This window comes from Lactuca saligna, chromosome 8 (assembly GCF_052625555.1).
Source record: "Lactuca saligna cultivar CGN05327 chromosome 8, ASM5262555v1, whole genome shotgun sequence".
Classification (NCBI taxonomy): Eukaryota; Viridiplantae; Streptophyta; class Magnoliopsida; order Asterales; family Asteraceae; genus Lactuca; species Lactuca saligna.
This window is the reverse complement of record NC_136424.1, coordinates 108813473-108835676: the sequence shown is the minus strand read 5'-3', so window position 1 is coordinate 108835676 and position 22204 is coordinate 108813473. Positions and strand designations below refer to the sequence as shown.

The following is a 22204-nucleotide window of genomic DNA, read 5'->3' as shown; positions in this document are numbered from 1 at the left end:
TGCATGCTAATGCCAAAATAAGCACCAAAATACCTTGACACTATTGAAGTATAAACTATTAAGCTACAAAAACAGAATTAGAACTTATTTATCAATTCAAAGTAGCAATTATTTCATAGATAATCTCGGATAATAATTTAAACCACCAATTGAATAATATTTTACAAATTAAATCAAGTTGATTCATGCCGGAGTAGAGTGATTGGCGGGTGACGTCCAGACGATGTCCTTAAGCGCCGGCCGGAGCTCTTTGCTGCAGAATTGGTTGTACTCCAGGGTGTCGCCGCTCGACTTCGTCACCTCCACCACCAAGAACGACGGCGTCACCGCGAATATGTCCGCCGCTATCCCCAATTTCCCTTTCCTTCCGTTCTCAAGTCCCTGCAACCTCAAACTGCTTTCGTCTCCACTCTTTTTTACGCTAAACTTCACCGCCTTCGCCACCTCCTCCAGTTTCGACACCACCGCCCCTGCCGACTTCATTGTCGCGAACCTGATCTCTTGTTTCTCCTCCCTCTTCTTCTCCTCGAACAACGGAGACAGATCAAATCCTTCCGATAATGATATTATGTGAAATGCATTCAGTGTCTCGCCTTCTTTTCCCTTTAGATGAATACCTTCATCTTCGCCTGAAAAGTTGGGTTTCTTCGGCGACGCCTTCTTGAACCAGGTTGATTGCATGATTTTTGAGATTGTGATTCGAGATTTTGGATTTGGGTCGAGTAATTTCATGATTAATCGACGTGCGTCAGATGAAAACCATGGCGGACACTTGAAATCTCCTTTGTAAATCTTCCTGTACATCGCAACGATGTTTTCGTCTTGAAAAGGTAAGAATCCGGCGAGAAGGACGTAAAGGATGACTCCACAAGACCAGATATCGGCTTGCGCGCCGGAGTAACCTTTTTTCCCAATTACTTCCGGTGCGACATACGCCGGAGTCCCACATGTTGTGTGTAATAATCCATCCTGCCGGAGATGATCGGAAAGCGCGCTGAGGCCGAAATCGGTCACTTTCAAATTACCTTCGCCGTCTAACAATAAATTTTCTGGCTTCAGATCTCGATGGTATACCCCTCGGCTGTGACAAAAATCGACGGCGGAGATGAGCTGCTGAAAGTAACTCCGAGCAACATCCTCTCGCAGACGCCCTTTCTCGACTTTAGAAAACAATTCACCGCCTCTAACGAGCTCCATAGCGAAATAGATCTTAGATTTACTCGCCATAACCTCATGAAGCTCAACGATGTTAGGATGCCTCACCATCTTCATAACAGAAATCTCTCGCTGGATATGATCCGTCATACCGACCTTAATCACCTTATCTTTCGCCACCATCTTCATCGCCACACTCTTACCAGTCTGCAAGTTCCTCGCGTGATACACCTTCGCAAAAGTTCCGTGCCCTAATTGTTTTCCCAGCTCGTACTTCCCGTGTAGCACACCGTTGTTTCTATCCTCCATCGCCATCAATTCGTCAAATTAATTCTCCGATTAGAGAAAAAAAAATATACGAAATACGATTTAATTGAACGCTACAACTACAGCAATTCGTTGTTCACCCGTCCTCCACGTGTTTACGGTGGCAAGTTCTGCCGCCGGTGGATTTTTTAACCCGTCCACGGTTAGACAGCCGCGAATCTCCTCTCATCTCTCTGCATTCCCTTAGCAGATTCTCGATATCTCGTGAAAGAGATTTGGGATTATGTGTGATTTCTAGGGTTTTGCAGGTTGGAAAAACAAGTGTTATTCCGGTCTGACTACTCTTTTCGTAAAGAAGACAGAACATACCGTTATATAGGCGGTTTTCCAGTATAGAAGGACGGATTTACCCTTGTGATCCAACGGTTGTGATTAATCTTGTAATGTTAAAAAAGGCAAACGTTTTTTATACGAAATTAAGTAGTTCGCTTTTCAGACGTATGTGGCTTACTTCTTCCACTTTGTAATAATTATCCTCCAAAATATTAAAAGGTAATATTTTATAAATCAAAACAATCATTTATTATTACAATATTTTTCTATTTTACTCTATTATTTAGCTTACCTAACAGATAACATCATAACATTTTTAACTTTTATCTTAATATAATTAGAGAAAAATAAAACCTTATGCATCCAATAAGAAATTTATAGTGAAACGTTTTAAGGTTAAAAAAAATGGTGCCCTGTATTTTATATTGACTGATTATTATTTTGTATGTTATTTTAGTTTTGCCAAACTACATGTATAATTTATCATTTATAATGAATAATATTGTTTGAATTATTATATATATAATTAAAAAGATTTTCTACCATTTGTCCTAACTGAAGTAATAATTAATTACAAATATTATATTAAAAATGTATTAATTATAATACATATTTTCTAAATTAAATATGAAATGCATTTATAATCTTCGTAATAAATATATTTTATATTTAATTATGTTAATATTTTTTATAACTAACTTTTCTTATATGTGCCTTTAGTAGATATATTAGAAAATCATTATAAATAATTTTTCAATAACCTTAGAATAGTAAAGTTCTTATGTTTCATAGTTTTTTCGTACTTCTTTGCCTACTTTTAGCATTTTTAGTCTCTAAGACCAATTATAAATACTAAATTTTTATTTTTTGTCTTTTTATATTAACATTTTATAACTTTGGACCTTCTTGTTGAGTCATCCACCTCTTTCCTTTTTTTACCTCATTGTGTATAGAAGAAAAAAATTAGAAAACAACCAATAATTAATTTATTAAAAAAAAAAAAAGCGAATCATCAATAATAAAACTTACATGTTACGATTCCCATGACACATTAAGTTTTTACAAACCAAAAACGTAGTGCAGAGAGTTTTTCCTAGTTGGTATAAAATATAAACAAATATTATTTTGATTTGTTCTCTCGTCAGCAAGGAGTTGTCGAACTCCTTATTCTGTCATGCTCAAGAGACGGTATTCTTATGATATGCCATGGTCTACATCAACATGCTAGGACTTAGGGTGGAACCAAGCCATTCCCTCTAAAAGGGTTATAGAAACGATTATTGAATTCAGATTATCAATATAACTATATATTTTAATCATGTTTCAATAAATTTTATGTTTTACGTAAATATAAATCGTATTGCAATCCATATTTTAATTTTATTTTTTAGTTTAAACATTGAGTTCTTTCTAGTTTATATATATATATATATATATATATATATATATATATATATATATATATATATATATATATATATATATATATATATATATTTTCTTCAAAACACCAAAAAAGGATTAATTTTTGACGATTATTTAAAATGCTATTTACCTAATGCTCTTATATGTTACAAATGATATTTTATTATTGAATTTTAATGTGTAATGTTTTTTAGAAACAAAATAGCATATACCAATATTATCCGGTGGATCTTATAGGTGATGATTCAGCGATATTAACCGGTGGATCTTATAGGTGATGATCCAACGATGGTAATTCGTCTTATAGGTGTTCGGTTGCAAATTTTAGGCAATTGTGGTTAGTTGACACGTCTACAAAATGAAATAAATTTGTCCAAGTAACTAAACATGAGGCTATTTAATTATTTACACTGCAACACAAATAAATATAAGTATATAATATAGTGATATGATTTATCAAACATTAGTCGAATCATCTACAATAAACATAAAAATAACGATTTCCAAGTTCTCCATCGATTGCTTTTTGTTTCGTCCTCTTCTTGTCTATGTTTGATGATGTGTGTTAGTTAATTAAAAGTGATAACGATAATACGATTGATATGATTATAGGCGCTAGTTACACAACATCTATATGATCAATTGTAAGGTTTTTTTTATTTATTTATTTGAAATAACCAACTTAGTAATAAAAATCTATGAGATCTACCTTTTAGGTTTTTTATTTTATTTTGGATATGTATTATGTAATGAGATTAATAAAGATTAATAATTGACCACCTTAAACAAAAGAAAAATAAATAAATGTAGATATCTTAAATCTTAAGTAAAATAATACAAATATAATTAACTTATTGCAGAAACATAAAATGTGTTATCTTATTACCTTTTTTTGTTTGTGCAATGTATCTTCACATGGCATTAAACCGGTCGATTTCTAGGAAATAGGAGCGACCCAAATTTGCGGTTTCTGTTGGCAGGTCAAATTTTGGCAAAAGATGACGGGCTATAAGAAAACGACAAGAAGGTTCCTTTTGTTCGTGATCAATGAACATGCGGTGCAAATAATATTCTTAAAATCATTAAATTACTCATTTTATTTTTCTATCATATTTTTTAGTTTTTATTTAATATGACCAACTACATTTTTTTAAAATTTGTTATTATATCATACAAATGAATGAGTTGTGTACGAGAGGCTCATGTTTTAAAAAATTATTTACCAATCTATTATATTTTTAAAGAGATTTAGTGAAAGATACTGGAACGAATTTTTACTATGGACATCACCTAATTTATACCGATTAAATAAAAATAAAAATAAAAATTTATTGCAACGCCGTTTTTCTTGCCTATCCAACGACCAGCTCATCGTTTGTGGACTTTATACCAACCAAGGTAATCACAACCCCCTCCCCCTTCCTCCTTCCTCCCTCCTTCTCTAACAACATTTTGTTACAATTCTTCATTCCACCAAAGCTGTTACAATTCTTCATTCCACCAAAGCTCTTGTCAAAAGCATGAATTCCAAACATTCTTGAAACACTAAAAATTTCAAACCTATAAATTCTCACATCCAAATTTGCTTCTTCTTCGACTTTTGTGGTTTATGGAGCAACAACAATGTAGAAACGAGACAAAGGGTTTTGGTTTCTCCGATCATGTTGTGCATCAGATCAAATAGACAAAAAATCAAACCGATAAATAATATTAAAAATTATGTGTCGATTAGTTACGAATAATAAATCCATTTATTATTATTCACCAAGTTTCGTCCAGAAACTAAATCGATCATTCATGATCAAATCTGATTAATAAGAAATGTAGAAGGAAGATTGTCCTGCTTTTAGACGAAACTAAGAACATAACAATAAAGTTAAACCAACATCATAGTAACTCATTTCGACTCATGTAAGACTACACGAAGAAGCTCATGTCCTTAAATGTTTTTACATCGCTCTAATGTGTTGGAAGATAGTGCCCATCGTCACAACGAGTTGGTAATATTACTATTAATGACAGTGTTCTTTTGGGTTACATGCAATATTGACCAATTATAGAAAAAAGAGAAATATAGAGATCTAGTTTGTTAGGTAATTTAGTAAATAATTAACTAATAGAAACTTTTAGAACTATAAGCAGTTAAAGTGTAAAGATTTGAAATTCAAATATTCTAGATATACACTTGCTTTATAAATAATTACTTGGTGGACAATTTATTATCTGATAATGACTCATAAACCTTTACTATAAACAGAGGGTCTGATTTTTGGAATCCAACACATTAGATCATTCAATTTTTAGCTAAAAACCCTAGAGAAATTAAGCCCCTCTCATCTCTATCTAAAGCCCGAAGAATCATGTTGGATGTGTCGTGCCTTGATGAGAAACCCTACGTTGGGTTCTCATCAATCAGATCAACTAGCAAGAAAGAAGAAATCAAAGTCTTTAGAAGTAAGTTTTCTTTTCCTTCTCTTTAGTTGTAAATTGTTGGATTGATTGGTTTAAACATGGATCCGACTTTTGCATTGTAACACCCAGTCCCAAGTACGCAGTTAATTTCAAGTTAAATATCATATTTTACTATTGGACTCGGCGAGTTGGGGGCTCAACTCGTCGAGTAGGATCGACTCCAGGTCGGGATTAAGTGACCTACTCGATGAGTCGGAAGACAGACTCGGCGAGTAGAAGTTGTTTGGGTGAAACCCTAAATTGGAGGGTTTGCACCATATTTAAACATCTTATGAGGCTTCCACCCCAACCTCCATCACCTCCAGTGCATTACACTCGAAACCCTAGTCCTCCATAAGTGAGATTGAGCTTTCTTGGTTGTTTTGAGTGTTTCTTGGTGTGTTTTGAAGCTATAGCAAGAAGTGGAAGATAGAAGACCCAAGGGAGAAGGAATACATCCAAGAACAACAACATTTTCTCCTCACTTTCTGCTAATCAAGCTTCATACTTGACTTGTAGTTTCTTAGATCTCCTTGTGGTCATTTTTATGGAGTTTTGGGTCCAAGAAGCTTGATTCTTGGGACTCGGACGTCCCAAGTTAATATACCTTCATATATGGAACATTGGAGGGTCCTCATGGCATAAAGATGCCATCTTTATTGCCATGAGAACCCCATGAATGATATAAACCCCATTTTTGGTCCTTTGAGCATAAAAGTCACATGCATGTACGTAAATTTCATGACTTTACCTGTTATATCTACTTAAGGATCCCATATCTACATATTGGATGAGAGTTGTACATCAGAAACTGAGTTTTGGTCATGGACATTAGTCGACTCGGCGAGTTGTTCATGGGACTCGGTGAGTCGGGGGGTTTAGGTTCCCAACCTTCTATGATTCGAGGGAATCCAATTTAGTTTAGAAGGGATTTAGATGAGTCCATAGGAAGGATTCAACGAAATACAGATAGGTATGGACCTGGAAACCATGGGACTCGGTGAGTGCATGAACGTACTCAATGAGTCCAAGGCAATCTCCCAACCCATGAAGACGGACTCGACGAGTTGTTCATACAACTCAGCGAGTCACAGAATAGTAGCACTTATGATGAAGATGAACTCAACGAGTTCAAGGTGGAACTCAGTGAGTCAGTTGAAGATTGTCTCGATATCAATTGAAGGAGAACTCGTCGAGTTCTTGCTAGACTCGACGAGTAGAACCGGGTTGGGGGTTGGGGAAAGTATAGGGACTTGATGAGTTGGCGAGTTGAGTCAACTGGATGTTGACTTTGAACAGGATGATTGAATCTAGCTGGGGGTAAAATGGTTATTTTACCCTAGGATTAGTTATCATTTTCTGACTAAGTTTCTCTATGGAAGTTATAGTCGGGGAGTCGTCGGAGTAGTAGACAGAGATTTCTTACCCAGAGTTTCAGCAGATAGACATATGAGGTGAGTTTTCCTCCAGTAGGAGCCGGTATAAGGCACCAATGTTGGCCCATTTAAGTAGTAAAGTATGTCGGAGTAAGGCTGATGTCAGGGTTAGCCCGATGCAGTTTATATGTTTTCGGACTTCAGTCCGATGCCGGGGCAGTCCCGAGAAGTAGTTATGTATGCTTGATGTCTTTGTGATTCATGCATGGTTATGTGTTATGTGCTATATGTTTTGGTCTTAGGTCCAATGTCGGGAAAGCCCAATGCAGTATATGTGCTATGTTTTAGGCCATGTGTTATGTATTTCGGGGCAAGCCCGATGTATGCTAGTTTATGTGTTATATGTATCTGTTCCAGGCTTTGGTTCGATGTCGGGGCAAGCCCAATACATATTATATGATTATGTTATGCATGTATCGGGGTAAGCCCGATGTCCAGTGCGGCCGGATGTCGGGGTGAGCCCGATGCCGGACAAGAGTCCGATGCTGGTTAAGCCGATGTCGGGATTCATCCCGATGCAGTTGGGAGTAGTCCCAGAGTTATGTTATTTTTTATATGTGCTTGTATGGTATGTGGTAATTTAGGGGAGCTCACTAAGCTTCATGGTTACAGTTCAGTTTTGGTTTCAGGTACTTCAGCTAGTAAAGGGAAAGGCTCGAGCTGATTGCATGGCACACACCACATTCAGTTAGCCTGGGAGTTTACTCTGATATTTTATATGATACTATGATATGTTGATAGATTTATGATATTATGAGATACATGTTCTATGATTTATACTATGGTGATGATATTAATGTTTATTAAATGATTTGAAAACAAAAATTTTGGCTAGTATTTTTGGGATGTTACATGCATTATAAGTTAAGTTTATGTTTTATTGTTTCCGTGGTTTGCATTTTTGTGGCCTAAAAGATGCTTATAACCTGATAAAAGGATTTAAGCTTCATCTTAAACGCATAGGATTTGATTTATAATATGCTTCGTTCGAACAACTATTGGATAAGAGACAAATGTAAAGAGATTACTCGAAAAGTGAAATAACTGATAGAATTTGTAGAAAAAGAAAGAGGGGGAGCAGATGCCAATTTTGAGGTGTGAAATATGGATCCTAGGATAGTTGTATTTATAGTAAAAAAACCATTAGGAGGCTCCAAAAAATTGAGATATGTGATGATGAAGAGCTATCATGGTTCGCCACGTGCCACTTCAAGTCGATACTTATCTGTGACAACTTACTCTTCAAGGAACATGATTATGGAGGCTTCTGGAATGTTCCGTGAGATTATCCATGAAATCAATTACGTTCAACACATTGAATAGTTTGGTCCAATTGACTTGACCCAAACTCGCCAAAATAAAGCTCATTAGCGATGTGCCAAGTGCACCTAAATCGTGTCATTCTGCGAATAATGTCTACATCTTGGCTAGGCACGTACGTGTGGGCTTCGCCCATCTCCTGTTACTACTAAAGCCCTTAAAGGCTTATCATGAGAAAATGTAACACTCGATTCAAGGTATTTTACATTTTGACCCTTGGTGTAAAAATAGTTTGTAAAATTGGTCCCCAGGGTGTTAAATGAAAATTTAGGGAAAGCGTATGTATACTGGGCGTACGCTATTATACGCTGGGTATACGTGGTTAGGGGAAAAACCCAAATTTTAGGGTTTGGACCCTATTTAATCCACCTTATGCCCCAAGGTTTCCTTATTTTATAGCCTCCACTTCCCTTTTGAGCCTAATTTAGAAACCCTAACTCATCTAAAGATATTTACCCCACTTGTGTGTGTTCTTGTGGGTGTTTGGTGAACCTTAGAGAAGAATAAGCTTGGAGAAGGAACATAATGAAGTTAGAGCTAATAGATCCAAAATCTAATCTCATTTCTAAGCTTCATTAAGGTATAAAGCTTCTATCTTGATGATTCTATGTGTTAGATCTAGCCTAGGGCCTTGTTTTGAGCATATTATGGTCCATTGAGTCATCCTTGTAACTATGAGCCACTTCAGGAGCTTAAAATGTTAGATCTTAACATTTTTGAAGTTTTTAGTGCATAAATATGTCATCTTGATGGGTTTTAATGAACCATGCAAGAATTGGTGTTCATATTAAGGACTTAGATGAATGAAAATAGGTATTGGGTCCCTTTAAGACATGAAAAGGAGTAAAGTTGTCAACTATACGTGTTAAGACCATAAAATGAAGTATGATATGTTGGTTGGACGTCAAGGGCTTAATAGATTAAGTCAAAAATGTAATGTTCCAAAAAATAAGAACAAAATTTAAATTGTAAATTAATAAAATTGTAATCCCAAAACATTATCATAAAACCAAAGTGGAACAAAGTGTATCAATACATCATAAAATATCATAGTAAATCACAAATGCAGAATAATGTGGTGTGTGATCTACAATCATCCTGAGCTCTTCCCTTTCGAATCTGTCACACCCCCGAACCAGACGGCGGAAACGTCCGGGGGCTGTCGTGACTCAATTGAATACAATCACAGTGAATATATATGAAACATAAAATCTCTTCTTAATTCATCGAGAGTCGTAGTGTCAGTCTTTGTTCACAACGAGTGTATTGAATTATCATTGAAAATTTTCTGTTTACAACCCCTCCTTATTTTGTAAATTTACTTTTTCACCCCTTTAAGTAAATTAATTTCCGGTTTAGTCCTTAAACCATTTTTCTTGGCATTTTAACATCAAAACTTAATGAAATTGATATTTTTCAGCACCTTTTTAGTTGAAAACAGTTTTAGACCCTGAAAATACAATTTTCTCGGTTGGAGCCCTTTATTTCGCAATTTTTACACTTTTGGCCCAAATTGGAAAAATTTTGCAACTTTGGTCCTTTTTCAACTATGGAAAGCATTTTTGACCTTTGAAAAGTACTTAGAACACTAATAACCCACTGTTTTACAGAAAAACAAGGTTCAGCCCCTCAAGTTTGGGTAATTTCGCATATTGGGCCCTATTGGGCCGAAAATGTCATTTTTAGCCCATTAAGCTTGAAATTTATGTTTTTAATCCTCCAAAAGAGTATATTTTCAGAAAATACATTATGGAAACTGTTTTGACTCATCTCACCCATCAGATTTCGAAATATTTCATTTTGGGCCCTTCAACTTTGTATTTTTAACATTTTATGTCCAAAAAATGAGTTTTTAGCCCAAAGTATGTGTTGTTAAGCCACTTAGCTAATTTTATTGGTATACTTTGTATGTAGTAGTATATTTTATGCTAGTATTATTTAACATAAAGTATATCTCGGTTTTTAGTGATTCATGACTAGATCTAACATCATAATCATACAAAACACACATATAAGCATAGAAATCATACAAGGCATACACATAATGATAGATCTACACCTTTGCTTGTATTCTCCCCCACAAAAACTTATAAAAACCGAAAATAAGGGGGGTATGAAGCTCACCTTAGGGGGTAATTTCGGTTCTTGAAGAAAATATGGAAGAAAACTTGGTGATTTTCGACCCTAGCACCCCTTAATGAAGATCTCGAGTTTATGGAGTTCTAAGACACAAGTTTATGATTCCATGAGAGTTAAGAAGAGATTTTTGGATATAAGAAGAAGTCTAAAGTGTGGATCCAAGTTTCAACTTACCTAGATGATGATCTTTGTGGAAGAACTCCCTTGAATTCCTCTTAGATCTTCGAAAATTTGGAGAGAAATGGAGAGAGCTCCTTGAGAGAAAAGATGAGTGAAATGTTTGTGTGTGTGTTTAGGATTCGGCCGAGAGGGGGAAAGAGGAAAGAAAAGGGCGGCTTTGACAAGATAGATGCTTGGAAGTATGAGTTGCATGCATGGATATCCATCAAATAAAAGTGAGGTGGCAATCCAAAGTCAACTCCTCCTTATTCTTGGGCTTGGGCCGAGAATGGAGAGGGAAGAAAGAATTTTTGAGCTTTTTGCCCCTAAGCCCAATATTAGAGTTAGTTTGGGTGATCATTGGCCTTATAAGATGAAATTGTGATTTTTATGCTTTATTAAGCTAGATTAGGTTAATCATGGATCAAAGCTTTTAATTCATTTCATTCTAGGCCCAAAATGACCCCAAAATGTTGAATTAAATTAATGTGGGTCCAATTAGAGCCCACTTAAGGGTTCTAAGCCCATGATAGTCAAATTGGAAGCTTATTGGTCCATAGAGTCCAATAAGGAAGTCCTAGTCCAAAATGGACCTAATCAAGAACTTCTAGGGTTTCCAATTGCTTGATGTAGTGAATTGGGGTTTAGTTTTCCATTGAGTAAGCATCATACATGCTCTTGAGTTTTTGAATTCAACATTTACTTGAGTATAGTGATTACAAGACACAAAATTTCTAGTTGTGACAGAATCAGAAGTACCTGAAACATAAACCGAAAACCGTAAGCATGAAGCTTAGTGAGTTTCCCCCAAATACCACATACCACACATATCGAACATCTAATGGGCCCGCCCGATGAGTGTAACGTGCCCCACCCTAAATCGCATAATGGGCCCCACCCATTGAGTATAATAGACCTTGCCCTAACTCATATAACGGCCCCGCCCACTGAGTATAACAAGCCTCACCCTAACTCGCATAATAGATCCCACTCACTAAGTATAACTAGTCTCTCCATAACTCGAATAACGGCCCAGCCCAACATACAAACATACAAGTATACAAAGGTAGTAACACACAGAGTAACTATCGGGCCCTGTCAAGTAAGAATACAAGGACACACACATGCAAGAGTCACATAGACATCTAGCATCCTAACATAAAAAACCATAGGCCGACATTAGTGCCTTCGACCCACTCAACATGGTGAGAAAACTCACTTCAACTACAGAATCTCTCGGATAAATCTTTACCTGTTGGTCCGACAAATCCTCATGCTATTAATATCAATAACATCTAATCAATAGTTGGATCCTAATCCATAACCATAAGTCTAATTAGTTGGGCCTATAACCAGGGAAAAAGGTCATTTTAATCCATATCTAACTTGGCCAAAGGCCAAGGCCCAATTGAACTACTCAAAAGGCCTAAAATCCAAAATGGTCACCTAAAGCCCAATCATGGCCCAATCTTCCAAATTTGGCCCAAATCCCTTTTGGGTCCTTCATTTAAAAGAGCCTTATATACTAGCAACAGCTTAAAAATAGAATCTAATGGCCTAAAAAGACCCTAATCTCCTAAAGTCCAAACATGGGCCCAAAACTGAGAAACACAAATCCAAAGCCCACCTGCTGAGTACACGGATCGTACTAAACTCATACGCCCAGTGTATACCTACCAGGGCCAATACGTGCAATTTACTGGTTGGGTACATCCAACGTACTCCCTAAGTTCCATCTTATTCTATTAAGTCCTTAATCGATTGAGACTTCAAGCCTAACTCTCAGATTTGATTCCTTAGGGTGACTTTTCATGTAAAGTCAGAAACTTTACATACATGCATGGCTTAATTAGACTCAAGAGCTCAAAAAGGACTTAACAAAGGTCTTAATGTTGGATTAGTGTCTAAGCCCGTAACTTTATTTGGTATGTACTTGACCCGGTTGTGCATGGTCCTTTTGGGTTGCCTTCACCAAAGCAACTTGACAGGATGATTTAAAAAGAAAGAGGTTATTATGGTTTATTAATATATTATAAGAATAATATATTAAAGGAGAAATCATATTTATTAATTAATGTTGGTTAAATAATTAATTAAAAATTAATTATTATGACTAAAAGAGATTAATTGATTAAAGGGGATTGGAACTGTAATTATAAGATAGTTGATTTTGGGCTGAGAATCCATAAGGATTAGGGCATGGATGAATTTTAGGGTGGAGTCCATCTTGAATTCATCCAAGTGGGCCTTATTTTGGAAGGATCTTTGGACTGCTTAAGGCCTAAGCTATCCAATTAGGGTTTTGACTGAAACCCTAGCAGCACAAGTATATAAGGAACCCTAAGGCTAGCAAAATCGGTCACTTGATCCCTTGGAAGCTTGGAGCCATTTTTTAGCCTCTAATCCTCTCTCCTAAACATCATCCTCTTGCCTTGTTGTTTGTAAGACATTAGAGGTGTTACACTTGTGACACTAAGCTTCTTGAAGATCAAAGACTCTTGAAAATATTTAAAGGTATCATCTAAACTAGTTGTATTGTAGATCTCGTTTTTAATAGTATGCTAGATTAGGGTTTCAAGTCTTGGATGAATTGAATGTACCATAGAGAAACCTAGATCCAAGCTTTAGGGTATTGTATAAGCACATAGGATTGTTCTTTTGTATAAAACCCATCAGTGGTATCAGAGCCTTGATTGGTTTCTATTGTATTTGATGCCTTGTATGTTAATCATGCTTGAAAAATTGAATTTTTGGTCATCTACCTGATAGACTCGTCGAGTCCCAAAGTGGGCTCGCCGCGTCGGATGAACTTGACGAGTCCATAAGGCGAGTCGGCGAGTCGGGCTGTCAAACAGAGAGATTTTTGGGATTTTATGCCTATTTTGCTGTGGGATAATTACTAAATCGTTTTTAATTGATAAAATACGAATTTCATTGATATTGTATGATTATCCTTGCCAAAATCAAAGATAATGTCAAATTAATTGAATAATTATTTCCTTATATGCTAAATGTTAAATATTTGAATTATTTTGTCAATTATCTTGCATGAAATTGGATTAGGTCAAAATTAGATAATCACCAAATTTAATTGTTTAATTATAAGGTCAGTCTTACCGTTAGTAGGCCTCATTCACGAAGCCGATCTATAAGGAGGGTATAAGGTTATGGCCTATAGAATGGTCGTTTAATGGGTGTCCACTTTTACCCACCGCTTCCTTGATTGGTGGAGGGTTGTTAACCGAACGGGTAGGATAAGGTAACTATTTCCTCATTAAAAGTATAATGATTTATAAAGTAACTAAATGCTTTTACAAAATTCCCAATCTTAGTTACTTTAAGAAAAATGTGAATTTGATACTATTCCATAAAATTACACTTTGTACCCTTGCTAAGACATTAGTGGAGCGTGTGTGGTTAACTGACACACTAATTTGGCTCTAAGCAAAGGTGGCAAAGGGTGACTCAATGTTTGTCATAGATAGATGGAGCGTTTGTGGTTAACCGGAACATCGATTAGGTGACTGTAACATTGAGGGCACCATGTATATTTGCATGGTTATTCACACCCTGTTTGTGATCCTCGGTGTCCCAGTCACAAACTTGAGGGGCCTATCGAGATTTAAACATGCCATTGAAAAGTTTAATGAATCTCAAAAAGATCTAGGAGTTTTTAATACATTTAAAACTTAATCGTTTCTTCATTTCATGGTGGAAATTAGTGAATCGTCATTCACTTATCTTCAAAGTATTTGTTGTTTAGATTACGAAATCCCTCTTCTAAATTGCAAATAATGTTGTTGGATCCTAGCCCTAATTTCTCGTTTGGGTGGTTAATTGGGGATTCTTTTCTTATCAACTTTGTCTCTTTTCTTTTTCAGATGTCGAACTCGAACAACAACAATGCTTCAGGATCAAACTCTTTCGGCTTATTCTCACTCATGAACTTGTGTGGGAGGGTGGTCTTCGATGGAAAAAATTATAATGATTTGATCCACAACATAAGGATGGTCACCTGCTACGAGGACAATGAGTATGTCCTCGACAAGGAAATAAAAGAGGTTGATATGAACACTGCTGGTCTCGAAGAGATCACTGCCTTTGAGGCCCATGAACGTGATGCCACGAAAGTCCATTGCATCATGCTAGTGACCATGACTACTGAACTCCAAAAGTCCTACGAGGACTTCTATCCCTATGAAATGCATCAGGATTTACTTGGCAAGTACCACCAAAGTACCAGGAAGGAGAGGTACAAGATCATCACTTCGATGCTCACGACCAAGATGAGGGACGGAGAGTCTGTCACTGCTCATCTATAGAAGATGCAAAGGTATGTCGACCGCCTGCAAAAGTTAAATGTTAACTTCGACGAGGAGCCGGCGATTGATATCATTCTTCACTCCTTGCCTCCTTGCTACAACAAGTTCTTCATGACCTATCACATGAATAAGGAGGAGGTCATATTGAGCAAGCTTCAAGGCCCGTTGAGGACTGCTGAGAGAAACCTCAAAGAAAAATCCATTACACAAACTCCTACTCCTACTGCTGCCCTGGTCTTGGCTATTAGGTAGGGGAAGGGTAAGAAGAGGAATGCTCCTTCCAAGAGCCACTATAAGGGAAAGTCTCATTATGGCACCTACTCTAGTGGAACCAAGGCTGGTCCTGCTACACCCACCTCTAACCTAAAGGATGCAGAGTTCTACTACTGTCAAGAGAAGGGGAATTGGAAATGAAGCTGCCCGAAGTATCTGAAAGATATCAAGGATGGGAAGATCAAGCCGTCCTTCGCAGGTATTTACAATATTCAATCTAATTATTCACCACATGCTATTTCTTGGGTACTTGATACAGGATGTGTTTTTCACAATTGTTCTTATTTTCAATGCCTAAGAAGAAATATGGATATGGAGTATGGGAAGATAAACTTGATCATGGGGAATAGAAAATCATCGACTGTCACCAAGATTAGAGTTTACTCTTTAGTGCTTAGTAATAGATTAGGACTAGATTTGAATAATTACTGCTATTCGCCATAAATGGCAAGAAACATTATTTCTTTTCATGGTTTGTATATACAAGGATTTAGATATTCATTTGATAATGAAAAGGGTTCTATTAATGCTTATCTTAATGGTGATTTCTATTTTGAAGCATTGCCTTGTAATGGAATATATGAAACTGTGATGGTTGTAGATAACTTAGGAAATGATGTGTTGCAAATTGATTCATCTAATAGTGTGGCATTATCGTCTTGGACATGTCAACAAGAAACACATAGCCCAACTCCAAAAGCAGGGAGTGTTGGAGTCATTCGACCTTAAGGATGATGATGTATGCGAGTCTTGTTTGCTTGGAAAGATGACCAAGTCACCCTTCACTGGTACTTGTGAAAGGGGTGAGGGTTTATTGTATCTCATACACACTGATGTGTGCGGGCCCTTTAGGTCCACTACATGGGATGCGGGTCGCTTCTATGTGACTTTCACCGACGATTATAGAAGATATGGGTATATCTCCTTAATCAAGCACAAGTCAGAAACCATTGAAAAGGTCAAAGAGTTTAAACAGAAAGTGGAGAATTAGTTGGGTAGTAAAATCAATATGCTTCGATCTGATCAAGGAGGAGAGTACCTAAGTCGTGAATTACACGACTACCATAAGGAAAACGGAATCCTTTTGCAATTGATGCCAACTAGGACACCGCAGTTGAATGGTGTAGCTGAGAGGCGTAATCGAACCTTCCTAGACATGTTTTGTTCGATGATGACTCGTGCTTTGCTACCTAGCTCATTCTAGGGGTATACCTTTGAGAATGCTCCCCATATCCTTAACTTAGTCCCTTCAAATAAGGTTGCCAAAACACCTCACAAAATGCGGCACGGAAAGCTCCCTCATTGACACATATCAAGGTTTGGGTTTGCGAGGCTTTCATAAGATGAGAGACTCACGACAAGCTCAAACCTCGTAGTGAGCATTGTACTTTCATCGGCTACTCGCATAAGTCTTTTAGATATCTCTTCTATAGACTGAGTGACAATGTTGTCTTCATTGAGAGGAGAGGGGTTTTCCGAGAGCGAGAACTCATAAGCCAAGGGGACATTGGGAGGTAATTCGATCTTGAAGAGCTTCAAGAATCGAACGATGAAGGAACCTCTAACACTAGTACTCAACTTGAGGAGGAAACTCCAGTTAAACCGATTGATGAGTCCTTACCTCTTAGACGTTCTGAAAGAGTTAGGGTTCAACCCCCGTTTTATGGTTTTCATATTACTACTGAAGCGGATACATTTCTTGGTAATAGTACACTAGTAAATTTGGAAGAACCTAACAGCTACAAGGAAGCCATGGCTGGCCCGGAGTCTGTAAAATGGAAAGAGGCTATGGACAACGAGATTTAGTCCATGTATGGAAACCAAGTCCGAAATTTGGTTGACAATGTGCCAGGTCGTAAAATGGTCGGGTGCAAATGGATCTTCAAGAAGAAGACCGACATGGATGGGAATGTGCACACTTATAAGGCGTGATTGGATGCGAAGGGCTTTACTCAAACTACCGGAGTTGACTATGATGAGACCTTCTCACCAGTTGCGAAGATAAAATCTATTAGGCTGATGCTAGCTATAGTTGCGTTTCATGATTATGAAATATGGCAGATGGATGTCAAAACCGCTTTCCTTAATGGGAAGTTGTATGAGGATGTTTACATGAATCAGCCAGAGGATTTTGTCGATGCAAGGAATCCTAATAGAGTGTGTAAGCTTGAGAAATCCATTTATGGATTGAAACCAATGTCTCGCATATGGAATTTTTGTTTCGACGAGAAAGTCAAAGAGTTTGGCTTCCTGCGATGCGAAGATGAATAATGTGTATATGACAAAGCCAGTGGGAGTATAATTAGCTTCCTCATATTGTATGTCGATGACATACTACTCATCGGAAATGAAATCCCGACCCTGTAGGAAGTCAAGTACTAGCTTGGGAAGTGTTTCACTATGAAGGACCTCAGAGAGGTTGCCTATATTTTGGGAATAAGGATAGTGAGAAACAGGTGTAAAAGGCTAATAGGACTTAGTCAGAACACTTACTTGTACAAGGTACTAAAATGATTTAGTATGGAGAATTCCATGAAAAGGGAGTTACCAATACAAAGTAATTCCAAGTTGGGTAAGACTCAAAGCCCGAGTATTGGAGTTGTGTTATCATAAATGAGCCGAGTACCTTACGCTTTTGCAGTTGGCTCAATCATGTATGCTATGACTTGCACTTGTCTTGATGTGGCCTTCGCTATGAGCATGGTCTGTAGATATCAGGGGAAAGCTGGTAGAGCACATTGTACCACAATCAAGAATATTCTTAAGTACCTTCGGAGGACCAAGGAATGGTTTCTAGTCCTCGGTGGGAGTGATGACTTAAAGGTGTCAGGGTATAGTGATGCCAGTTTTCAGACCAACCAAGATAACTACCGTTCTCATTCGGGTTGGGTCTTTACCCTGAATGAAGGAGTAGTGACTTGGAAAAGTTCCAAGCAAGAGACCGTAGCCGATTCAACGTGCGAATCAGAGTATATAGCGGCGAGCGAAGCATCAAAGGAGGCAATATGGTTGAAGAACTTCATCGGAGACCTTGGACTTGTGCCAGCTATAAAGGAGCCTATGGATATTTTCTGTGATAATTAAGGAGCAGTTGCCTTGACCAAGGAACCGAGGGATCATGGTAGATCTCAATATATTGACAAGAAATATCATTTTATTCGACATCGGGTGGAAGATGGAATCCTCGTATTGAAGAGGGTATCGTCAGAGGATAACCTAACAAATCCCCTCACAAAGGGAGTGAGTAGGTTTAAGCACTTGCAGCACGCTAGGAGCATTGGGTTGAAGGATGATATTATTTTAGATTAGATAGCTTCGAAATGTGTAATAGATAAATTGTAATTGACATTTGATGATTAAATAAAGGAGTATAATTTATATGTAAAGTTACTGTCTTATGTTAATTATTTACCTATTGTTTCATTTTGCATGTTTTGACTTTCTGAATAATTAGATTATTTGAACTGTCCACAGTCGCTCATACTTTGGTAGTAGGTATGAAAAAAGATTGTCATGAATTGGTTTGTAGACTATCTAAAGTGTATTAGGCATGGCAAAAGTTTGTTGCAAAGTTCATGAATGCTTATGAATAAGATTTGAGCATTGCAATAAATCTACGCTTGCTGGTATCACTTCATGGAATTTATCACGAGTGATCGCAAGATGATAATATCATATGGTCTTGAAACCTAGATATATGGTTTATTGTTTGCAAGTTGGTTGTGCATTCATAATTAGTAAATGCATCAGTAACATGGTTTTATAAAATGCATTGTCATGCATGATTTGATGAGTGAATGGTAAATGCATATAAGTCAAAGTTTATTTGTTCCTTTTATCGTAAGAGGATAAAAGCGATATATGGGCCCCTCGATAATTTGGTTTGACTTATGTGTCGGGCCCGGTTAGGACTGAATTAATGTGTTCAATTAAGTTCTATGTCAGACGAATCAGAGATCGAGAAACAAACTGCTGGAAAATAAGTATGACCATGTTCCATGTAATTGACTGCACGATATGTAGAACGGAGGATTATACGATCCCTTATCTAAAGAACAGGTTACTGATAAGATCAGAGTTCGACAACGACTTTGAGAGCTATGATTGCTACTCGGATCCTGAAGTTGTACTTATACTTACTAGACTTATCCACGTGGGAGATTGTTGGATTAGTGTCTAAGCCCATAACTATATTTGGTATGTACTTGACCCGGTTGTGCATGGTCCTTTTGGGTTGCCTTCACCAAAGCAACTTGATAGGATGATTTATAAAGAAATAGGGTATTATGGTTTGTTAATATATTATAAGAATAATATATTAAAGGAGAAATCATATTGATTAATTAATGTTGGTTAAATAATTAATTAAGAATTAATTATTGTGACCAAAATAGATTAATTGATTAAAGGGAACTAGAACTGCAATTATAAGACAATTGATTTTGGGTTAAGAATCCATAAGGATTAGGGCATGGATGAATTTTAGGGTGGAGTCCATATTGAATTCGTCCAAGGGGGCCTTATTCTAGAAGGATCTTTGAACTGCTTAAGGCCTAAGCTATCCAATTAGGGTTTTGACTGAAACCCTAGCAGCATAAGTATATAAGGACCCCTAAGGCTAGCAAAATCGGCCACTTGATCCCTTCAAAGATTGGAGCCGATTTTTAGCCTCTCATCCTCTATCCTAAACATCATCCTCTTGCCTTGGTGTTTGTAATCCATTAGAGGTGTAACACTTGTAACACTAAGCTTCTTGAAGATCAAAGACTCTTGAAACTATTGAAAGGTATTATCTAAAGTACTCATATTGTAGATCTCGCTTTTAATAGTATGCTAGATTAGCGTTTCAAGTATTGGATGAATTGCATGTATAACAGAGAAACCTAGATCCAAGCTTTTGGGTTTTGTATGAGCACATAGGATTGTTCTTTTGTATAATACCCATCACTTAATACATGCATGAATCACAAAACATCCATAAAGTTGCATTTCTATGAACATGGTGACTAAAAGGAGCCTAGATCTAACACTAATACTTCTTGGGTAAGTCAAGAAACTCATCATTCACTCCAAGGACTCAAAATGAATACAATAACAACATAACTAGATCTAGCACCATTGATCATCAAGATGTGAGCTTTTTACCTGAAAAAGCTTGCAAATGAGAAGCTAACCGCAGATCTTCAAGCTCAAGTCACCCTCTAAGTGATGCTCTCCTTCTTCTCCTTCACAAACCACTAACAATCACTCTTTAAGGTTCAAAACTCACAAGATCAATCTAGGGTTTCGGCTTCAAGGAAAGGGGAGGTGGAGGCTGGTTAAATATGTCTAAAAGAGGCTATAATGGGTTTTAAATAGGATGCAAACCCTAAAAATTAGGGTTTGCTCAATCTGTGCATAAACCCTGCATACTCTTACATACACCTAGTGTAAGTGGGTGATGCCCACAACCAACTCAAGGTTAGTACACTAAGCGTACTATTAAAGTAAGCCCCGCGTACTAACCAAGGACCAATTTTGTAAAGCATTTGCAATCTAAGGGTAAAAGGAAACATACAAGGATAGGAATGCTATATTTCTCCCCCACTTAAATCAGACTTCATCCTCAAATTCCACTGCTCCAAATAACTCTGGGTAGTGCTCCCTCATCTCACCCACCAGTTCCCACGTCCATTCTGACCCATTGCGATGATGCCACTAGACTTTCACCAGCTCAATAACCTTGCTCCTCAAGGTTTTCGTCTTCTGGTCTAGAATCGCCACCGGTCTCTCAATGTAATTCATGTGTTCATCCACCTGAATATCCTCCAATAGAAGCACCTCAGAATCATCCACTAGAAACATCTACAAGTGGGAGACATGGAATGTGCTATGAATCTGACTGATCTCCTCAGGAAGGTCCAAGCAATAAGCAACCTGGCCCACCTTATTCAAAACCCTAGAAGGATTGATATATCTAGGGCCCAATTTTCCCTTCTTCATGAGTCTGATGACACCTTTCCAAGGTGACACCTTCATGAGAACCATATCCCCCACCTGGAACTCTAAATATGAGCGGCTTTGTTGGCATAACTCTTCCGCTTACTCTGAGTTGTATGGAGTCTACTCCGAACCTGTTGGCTCAACTCGGTAGTCTTAAGTACCACCTCGGTACTCCCCATGACCCGCTGACCAACCTCACCCCAACATATCGGGGTCCTGCATTTCCTCCCTTAAAGCATCTTAAAAGGAGTTCGATCAATGTTGGTGTGATAGTTTTTGTTATACAAAAATTCCACCAATGGAAGATACATATCCCAACTCCCACCAAAATCCAAAACACACGCCCGCAACATATCCTATAAAATTTACATGGTCCGCTCGCTCTGATCATCAATTTGTGGATGGAAGGTCGTGCTGAAATGCAGATGAGTACTCAACTTTTTGTAGAACTGCTTCCAACACCGGGTAGTAAACCGGACGCCCCTGTCTAAAACTGGCACCCCATGCCATGCCACAACCTCATTGATGTATACCTTAGCCGATTTCTTCACATAGATACTCTCATGAATCGGAATAAAATGCATGATCTTGGCCAATCAATCCACAATGACCCAAATCGAATCCACTATATGTGCAGTATGAGGCAACTTTGTAATGAAATCCATGATAGTCTCCTCTTATTTTCAAATGCGAATATCTAATGGTTGCATCTTGCTATGAGGCCGTTGATGTTCATCCTTGACTTTCCTTAAAATCAAGCACCACTCCACATACCATGCCACATCGCTCTTTATACAGAGCCAACAATAATCAGGATAAAGATCTCGATACATCTTCGTTGCCACGGGATGAATGGAGAACCTTGATTTGAGCACCTCATTCATCAGAACCTGATGCACATATACGGAACCCATACCCTCTAATGCAAATTCAACAACCCTC

The 22204-nt window shown here is 37.5% G+C and overlaps 1 pseudogene; it reads right to left on the bottom strand.

Moving 5' to 3' along the window:
• Positions 1 to 84: 84 nt before the first annotated feature.
• Positions 85 to 1758, bottom strand: LOC145008578 (CBL-interacting serine/threonine-protein kinase 6 pseudogene; annotated as a pseudogene).
• Positions 1759 to 22204: the final 20446 nt, after the last annotated feature.